The following is a 7,957-nucleotide window of genomic DNA, read 5'->3' on the forward strand; positions in this document are numbered from 1 at the left end:
TTTACAGCAAGCACAATTTATGCTGGACTGGAATAAATGTGTTAGAAGTCTGGAAGGGTCCCCAGTCAGGAAGATGATGGCATGGATGGGTGAAACTGATTCTGCTGAAATAGTGCCATTGGTAGCGCAGAGGCCAAGGTTTAATACCCAGGATCCAAACCACTTGGACCAACTATTCAGTTGAATGGAACTACCAAATCTCCAAGGTTTCTTTTCTAGTAAGAAGTACTTATCACTGTTTCTTAAATGAAAACCTAACAAAAGAAATAATGTTGATATTTATGAACTTCTTCCTTGAAATATTTTTTTTGCTTAGTGTTTCTGTAATTCTTCTGAATTTGTCCTTTATTTATGATGCTCTATCACAGAGGAAGTTTACCATCCTCTGTAATACTGAGGGGACTGCAAGAACTAATGTTTCTATATCCAAGCAAAAATATTCATTGTACATTCTTTCTAAATTGACTTTTATTATTGCTTTAAAACATAGATATATTTTAAAGATTTTATTTATTTAATAGAGTGCTCCTTTGGGAAAAAAATAGTCTAAGCATTAATTCTCGAAAGCACTGATTATTGCTACAGAACATATGACTGCTCAATTTAAAATACCTTTCTATTTCAAAATCCCCTTTACTTTTTTTTTTCTAAACATTCAATACAGCTTTTAAATTGTCAGAATGGAAGAAAATTATTTGATTTTCTGTTTGCTTCAGCATCAGTTCTTTGTAACCTTTTAAATCACCAAAACTTTCAGAGTTCCAGCCTTGGTCTGACCCAAAACAATTATTTCTTTCACTTCTTGGAGTTCATCATTATCTGCTCAGTTGTACACCCTTGGTGCTGCCTCTTGCTGCTTTGTCATTGTATTGTGAACTTTTCTGCTCAGCTCAACCCACTGAGATGGAGGAGGTCTCATCTTGATTTTCCAATGGGGTGCAGGAAGAAACAGCAGCCTGGTGACAAGCTCTCTTTTAAACCTGTTGTCATAGCAACAGGCAGACAATCTCCCTCTTTCCATAACCTTCAGACTGGGAATTTTTCAGATCAGGGTGCCATCTCTTTTCTGCCTGGCTGAGCTCTGCTTTGGGTCTGTGAGATATACTTGCAAGTATTAATTGCCTTTTCCCATGACCATTAGCACCCAGACTTCCATGAGGCAGAGAAGGGTCAAAGTGTGAACCTTGCTTCTGGGACGAGGTGGTGGTGTAAGTACCCACACCCTTGGCAAGCTTGAGACAGGGCATCTTAATATGCTGCTGTCTGGGTATTATTGAAGAGAAACTACTTTGTAAAAAATATGGAAAAAACAAGCAGAATTGCACCAAAAATTTGCAATGAAAGGTGACAACTGAACTCACCAGTGAAAGCCTGAGTTGTTTTAACAATAATTGCCTGTCTTTATCCTGCTACACCAGTTACACCAGTGCAAATCCCCTTAGGAAGGCAGACTGAATCGGTGACCTATGTGGCCAGCACTGGGAGAGACCATTGTGGTCATGTTCCCCCACCACGCCAGTTGTGCCAATACAAACTGTCCTGTGCTCGACAGAGCCTTAGCAACCTATAATGAAGGTGGAGGTAGAACATGGTAACTGTTTTTTCTGGGGAAATGGAGAGCACATAACTTAAGCTGCCCATCATGGGAATACATTTAAAAGGTTGCACATTTTGTCCTTTTGAAAGAAGACAATACAGCGGAGACACTCAGTGAAGAAGGCAGGCACAGCGAAGCAGTCAGATGAGTCAGTCCCTCATCTCCATTGCAGTCATTGCACTTTTTATGGGAAAGCAAATGTTGTGGATCAACGATGCAGCCAGGTGTTTGGAGGTCAGCAGGGCATGAGGGAGAGAAAAACATCCCTCTTTTGCTAGCATCCCACATCCCATGTGTGAAACTTAACTCAAGCTGTTTCATCGTCTCCCCACTTCTCTCTCTCTCTTTTTCTTGGAAAGCTCTTTCATTTGTTCCAGTGCAGACACTGGAATCAATAATCCAGATGTGGTCTAACAATGGGATGAAGTTTCCAAATTTGGATAAAACGTATTTCCTCTGCAACTGAACTTAGGAGCCTCCTCAGCTGGACAGCTCTGTCAGAATGCACAAATCACTTGGAAAAAAATTATTTGCTTCTTGGAAAAGTAACGAATGCATAATGCCCTTTGTATTCTGTAGTAGAAATGGATGAGTAACATAACAAATAATCTATTTGTTAGGTTATTTTATTTTTATAGGTTATTTTCTTGTAACAAATAACTTATTTGATTAATCTTACATCCTTACAAATATCTTCTGCTGTTTGTGAATTGACCTTAGAGCTAATGGGATTTCTGCAGAGTTATCTGACATTATGAGGTGTTTAATTTTTAGAAATAGCTTCTGGTCTGCAGATTGTTAGTAAGCTTTTGTTGCCAACAGTCTATAATTAAAATACAGGATAGTTAGCATGTTTTTATATGATGCTCGGGCCATAGGATATGATTTTTTCCTATGACTGAAAATAATTCACAGAATAAACCTTTGAGTATAACTAAAAGGAACTTAAAGTTCTAAATTTATTTTCTGGAAAAACATCCTCATTATTTCATTAACATTTTCTGTGGTCTTGATCATCATATCAGTAAACTTCTACACTATGGTTTCTGGATACAGGAAAAGGAAGGATTTGAAGTATGAAGAAATGAAAAAAAAAAGGTATTTTTTGCAGTATCTGTTCAGCTAGTCACAATCAGCAAATCAGACAGTGACACAGAGACATATGCGGGCATCTCATATTAAAAAACTCTTGTAAATTTAAAAGACTCTTATATCTCCATACCAAACTACCTGTCTACATATTTGTATTATATAGAAGAAAGATAGTCCTGTGGTTAGAAGATTAACTTGGGAAATCTGAAGTCAAGATTTCCTGTCCAGCCACAAAATTTTAGTATGGTCCAGGATAAAGCCGTGGGAAGTGATGAGAGTGGCCACTGAAAGGCCTGACCTTGTCACACTGTATTAAGGTTAACCTTTGTGGATGTCTCTTGTAGACTTTCTATCTCAGTTCCCACAGCACAAAACTTTTGTAACTCTGAGGTTTAGTATCAGAAAGAAGGGAAACATTCAGACCCTGGGATAATATCTAAGGATCTAAAGTAAAGCATTTGTTACTGTGCTTGCTAATTACAGGGATAAGTGTCACTGAAGCAGTTTTCTCTGTGTGGCCAAGCCCTGTGTCTGATTGAAGTTCTAACAGCTCCAATCAAAGTCTGCAGCTGTTTGACCATCCGTGGGTGCTCTGGGGAAAGGTGGACTGAGGCATGGATCTGGCACAGAAAGCCAAGCGCCCACTGCCAACCCCTTGTTTGTCCTTGGGAAAATTTCCTGTCGTGCTTGTTTTATGAAGCTAAAGCCCATGAAAAGTGCAAAGTGTCTGGACACTGACTGCACTGGGGAAGGCTAGGTAACTAGGTAGAAAGCCATACAGACTGGAAAGTCAGGCCTTGATTTATTTTTTTTATTTCAAGAATGGCTATATCCTTTCCTCCTTTCAACACGTAAGGTCATAAAGGCATGATCATGCAATCAGTAGTGATTGAATAACCATGAGTTACTGTCTGACACTTGAACTGTACCAATTAATCAAAAGCACGACCGCAACAACTGTGAAAAAAATACATTTTCGTAACCTGCCCCTAAACTCCCTTTGCAACCTGCTTTATTGGTTTTAACCTTTCTCCTTAGCATCAACTCAATATCCTTTCCTGAAGAGAAAACAGTAATTTACTGAAACAAAAGGCTTTTAGAGCGAGTTCTCTTTCCTTGCTTAATAGTAGAAGCTGCTAATGTTAAACTTGTGTAATATAAATGTTTTCCCTACCTATAAAAAGGAGTTAAAATAATTTTTAAATAACATATTTTCTCCTCTTTACTCTGTGCAGGTGCTATATATTGAAAGCTGTATTTAAAGAAAAGTTCATCCCGTCTTCCCTGTTCACATGTTTCTTTTACTATTTGAATGCCATTTATACATGGCACATTTTCCACATGTCTCCTTCAATGACTGAACTTTTTGACAGTGAAAGCAAATTGCTGCTTTACCCTATACATGCCTAAAGTAAATAAGATTGTGAGAAGTTCCCAGTTTGCATAAAAGAAGAGTAGGTTCATAAAGTGTTTATTTTCTAATAAATAGCATTGTTCAGATTTTGTAACCACTGACTAGAAGAAAGCCTGGAGTTGGAGGAACTCCATTTTCTCTGAGACTTAGAGTGAGCTGTCTGAGATCACTCATGTCAGATCTCTCACTCCTACCACCATGTCCTGCTACCTTTATCAAGTTGCTTATTTGAGATATTCCAGGTGAAAAGAATAGGAATTTTTGCTGTGAGTGTGAATCTTGTAACCATGATGATACTTATCACCCAGAACGCTGTTAACAAATAAATGGTAACAGAAAAGCTTTGAAATATTGTTCTTGAGAACAGAATATGAAATCTTGGGTAAGCTTTTTTTTTTTAAGGAATCTGGTGCATTTCTGCCTGTTTAAACTAGTGAGGTCTTTTATAGAATCAATAATGTAAAAGAGTTTAGATCAGCCCCATCCCTTGATACCTTTTCCCAATTAAGGCGGTGGATCATTGTATTAGTAATATTATTTAGTGACTATTCAGCATTTTCAGTCTGGTGAGATACTGTGCAAATATTCATTAACCCCCACCAAAGCCCAGAAATGCCAGCAGGCAATATTAAAACTGTTTTACAAATAAGGGCCTGGAGCCAGAGATTTTTCAGTTCCAGAGAGATCGTAACTTGAAGCTCTTTGGGACAGTGAGCAGGAACAAGATTCCAGAATAATGAATGGCCCTGCAGTTAGAGCTACTTTAAAGAACATAATCTCTACTCTGCCTTGACTTGAGGCAATTTTACTTGAATTTTACTTCTCAAGGAAAGCCCTTTCTATGTTATTTTTCAGGAATGAATGTCTCTAGCAGTCCTTCGGACTGAGGCTATTCACACAAAATAATTACATAGTCATTGGGGTATATATTTATATAGAGAGACTGAGCCCATTTCCATAGCCCAGTGATAAGACTATCCACCCAGATTCAGATTTCTTTCTAATGAATATTTAACTTTATACATGTGCAGCAGCAAGAAAAAGACAGAGAAAGATCTAATAGTTTGTAGCTTTTTCACTAATGTTCATAAATTTGAACTCAAAACTTCAAGTGATGGAACACAACACTGGGGGCAGACAGACAGACAGGTCTGTCCCAGCTCTCTGTAGAGATGTTATTCTGAATTTAACTGACTATCCCAAAACTTCTATAAAAGTCTTCCCAACTTCCATGTTCCATAGTATGCTCCTTCTTTTTTGCCAGTGATTCTCTCTAAGGGACAATGGGACATCATATGTTTTTACACTACTGATGGTGTCCGGTCCACCTGCTTTGGCCATCTACAGTTTGACAGCTAAGTCACAAGAACAGTATTTCCTTCTGAAAAGATTAAAGCCATCCACCTCTCTCCATTCATTACCTAGTGATATTTGGTACTTATTTTCAGAAGACTCTAGTAAGGACCTGAAATTTAGGAGCAAGGACAGATCATTCCATGATTTTAGCATATTTTTTACAGTCCTCTGGCCATAAATAGCTGACGTTTTTAAAAGTAGCTTAGTTTCATTGTTGTCTGGTTGTGATTTTTTTATTCTTGTTTTTACTTTCCTGTTCCTCATTTCTGCTGACTAATCCCCCATCTTCTTACTAATCAGGGTGCTGAATGATTGATCAATTTAGCACATATCCTTGTGTTAATCTTTGATTATCTATTGCAGATGAGGGTCCTTACTCCTGTAGACACCCAACATTTAATACTATTGACTTACACGTCATTTATTATGGCTTCAGAAATCCTGCGGTTCTTTCTCAACCAAATGGGAAGGAGAACAATTTTGACAAACTTCTAGGGCACGATTCATCTCAGCCTAAGTTAAGCTTCTAAAGTAGGCCAAATCTGCTATGTCCTAGAAAAGTCTGTCACTCTTCATTGACTCCAAAGGAAGTCCAGATATCTGCAGTTTAGACATCTACATCTGAATTACTTTCCAACTGTTAGATGAGATGAATTCTACCCCAAGGCAGCTGAACTCCTTCCTGTGTGCTATGAAATAGGGCAGCAGGGTGAAAAAACCCCAAATATCCAAGAAGGATGTGAGCTGTGCTCATTCCATGACTCTTCCATAGAACTCACCTCTGAAATTCCTAAGGAGCCTCTTGTTTAACCGTATCTTCACTCTTGCACTATTTTAATTAAGGCAGAAACTGCCTGAAGGTTCTTCAGTCTCTTCCTTAACACATCCTTCTGTCCATCCTTTGGAACTTATATTGTAGCTTTTTTCACTTGGTTTTTTTTTAAATATTAAGTGGACAAACAACTCCAATACAGATATTTTTACACTGAACATTTACGGAACTTCCTGACTTGAATGTAACAGAGTGGCAACATTACTTGTTTTAGAAAATCCTGTTCTGGGAGTTTATTTAAATATAATGTCATCTCCTGCCTGAATTCATGCTCCTTGGTCAAACTTCAGTTTTTTTTCCTTCATATAGCAACTACGATTTATCTTCCTGCCAGTGTCCATCAATAAGCTCAGGGTGAGAGTTTATAATAGTCTTATCAAATACAAAAATAACCTAATAACACAAAATAAACTGTTGCAATGTATTAACATGAGTATATGCATAAAAGGAGAAAAATTACTGTTATACTAAGTTCTGAAATGCAAGTATGCTTACTTTGAATAAAGGGAGCTTTAACTAGTAAACACACAGAAACCACTTTGCATATTTCTCTTCCAAAAATAACCACATAAAGTAATTGCATATAAGTCAAAAATTTGATGGATTTCACATAAAACAATGACAAACTGAATATGAAATTCCAGAAACAGAAACTCAATTTTGCACAATCTAAAAGGTACAAATCTGGCCACACTGAAGCCAGTGGGACATTTTGCTACTAGCTTTGTGAGAAGCAGAAAGAAAAAGACAAAAGAAGGAAAGTTGATAATTTCCTTTAACACCTTCTTATGAATTTCTGGTTGCCTGGATGTTACCCAGATCTAATGTTTTTTTCTGCTTTCAATTCTCTAACCTTATTTAGAAGGTGAGAAATTCCCAGAAGGATTGGACTGAGCGGTTTTTGGCCACTGTCATGACCACCACCTGGTGCCATGCCTACTGTGTGTCTGGAGAAGGGCTGTACCACAGAGCAGCCTCCTCACCCCCGCGGCTGCACCCAGCCTCTGGATGCACAAGCAGTACACGTTATCTGAGAGATGGTATCTGTACCTAGCTCCTCCTCTGGCGTCCCTGGAAAACTGAAGCCCGACTTGAGCAGATCGCCACCCTCTTCTTCTGAAAAGACAGAAACAAAGTAGCTATTTAATAACTCTGATAGTTTTGTATATCCAGACACTAGTTTTCAAATCCACTTAGTGATACCTATTACCATTCAGTATCTCTGATAACGCGAAGCCGTTGAGATGCTATTATCTGCAGTATCTACTCCTCTTTGCCAGTTGTTCTAGTGTTCTTCTATTTTTTTTTAATTTTTCTAGACATTTTCACATCACTAGTGTCATAATATTAATAAATGCCTTTTTAGACATCTTTAACATTGTTCTTTTCAGCTTTGCTTAGTCACATTGAAGTCAACTGCCTTTTATCCTTAATGTATTTATTCCAGGAAGAATCATTATTGTCAGTCCTCCAGTTGTACCTTTAGCACTTCCCACCTCTGATGCAAATAATGCCACTCATGGTTCCCAGATCACTTTCTTTACCTTTTATTCACAACCATTTCAGTTCTGCAATTCTGTACACTGATAGTGCTGTGATGGTGTCTTTCTCCTACCAGTGACATTTACTTTTGTGCCAGAGAAAAATTCTGTAATTCTGGAAGAGC

General features: G+C 37.9%; 1 protein-coding gene across 1 annotated transcript in view; it reads right to left on the reverse strand.

Moving 5' to 3' along the window:
• The window catches only part of DLGAP2 (discs, large (Drosophila) homolog-associated protein 2), a 98,150-nt gene extending 90,748 nt beyond the window's left edge, over positions 1–7,402 (reverse strand). The window contains exon 1 of the mRNA XM_010191336.1: positions 7,342–7,402. The gene's annotated coding sequence lies outside the window, so the exon portion shown is untranslated. The remainder of the gene's footprint in view (positions 1–7,341) is intronic.
• Positions 7,403–7,957: the final 555 nt, after the last annotated feature.

The sequence above is a fragment of the Mesitornis unicolor genome, unplaced genomic scaffold, assembly GCF_000695765.1.
Source record: "Mesitornis unicolor isolate BGI_N332 unplaced genomic scaffold, ASM69576v1 scaffold10079, whole genome shotgun sequence".
Taxonomy (NCBI): domain Eukaryota; kingdom Metazoa; phylum Chordata; class Aves; order Mesitornithiformes; family Mesitornithidae; genus Mesitornis; species Mesitornis unicolor.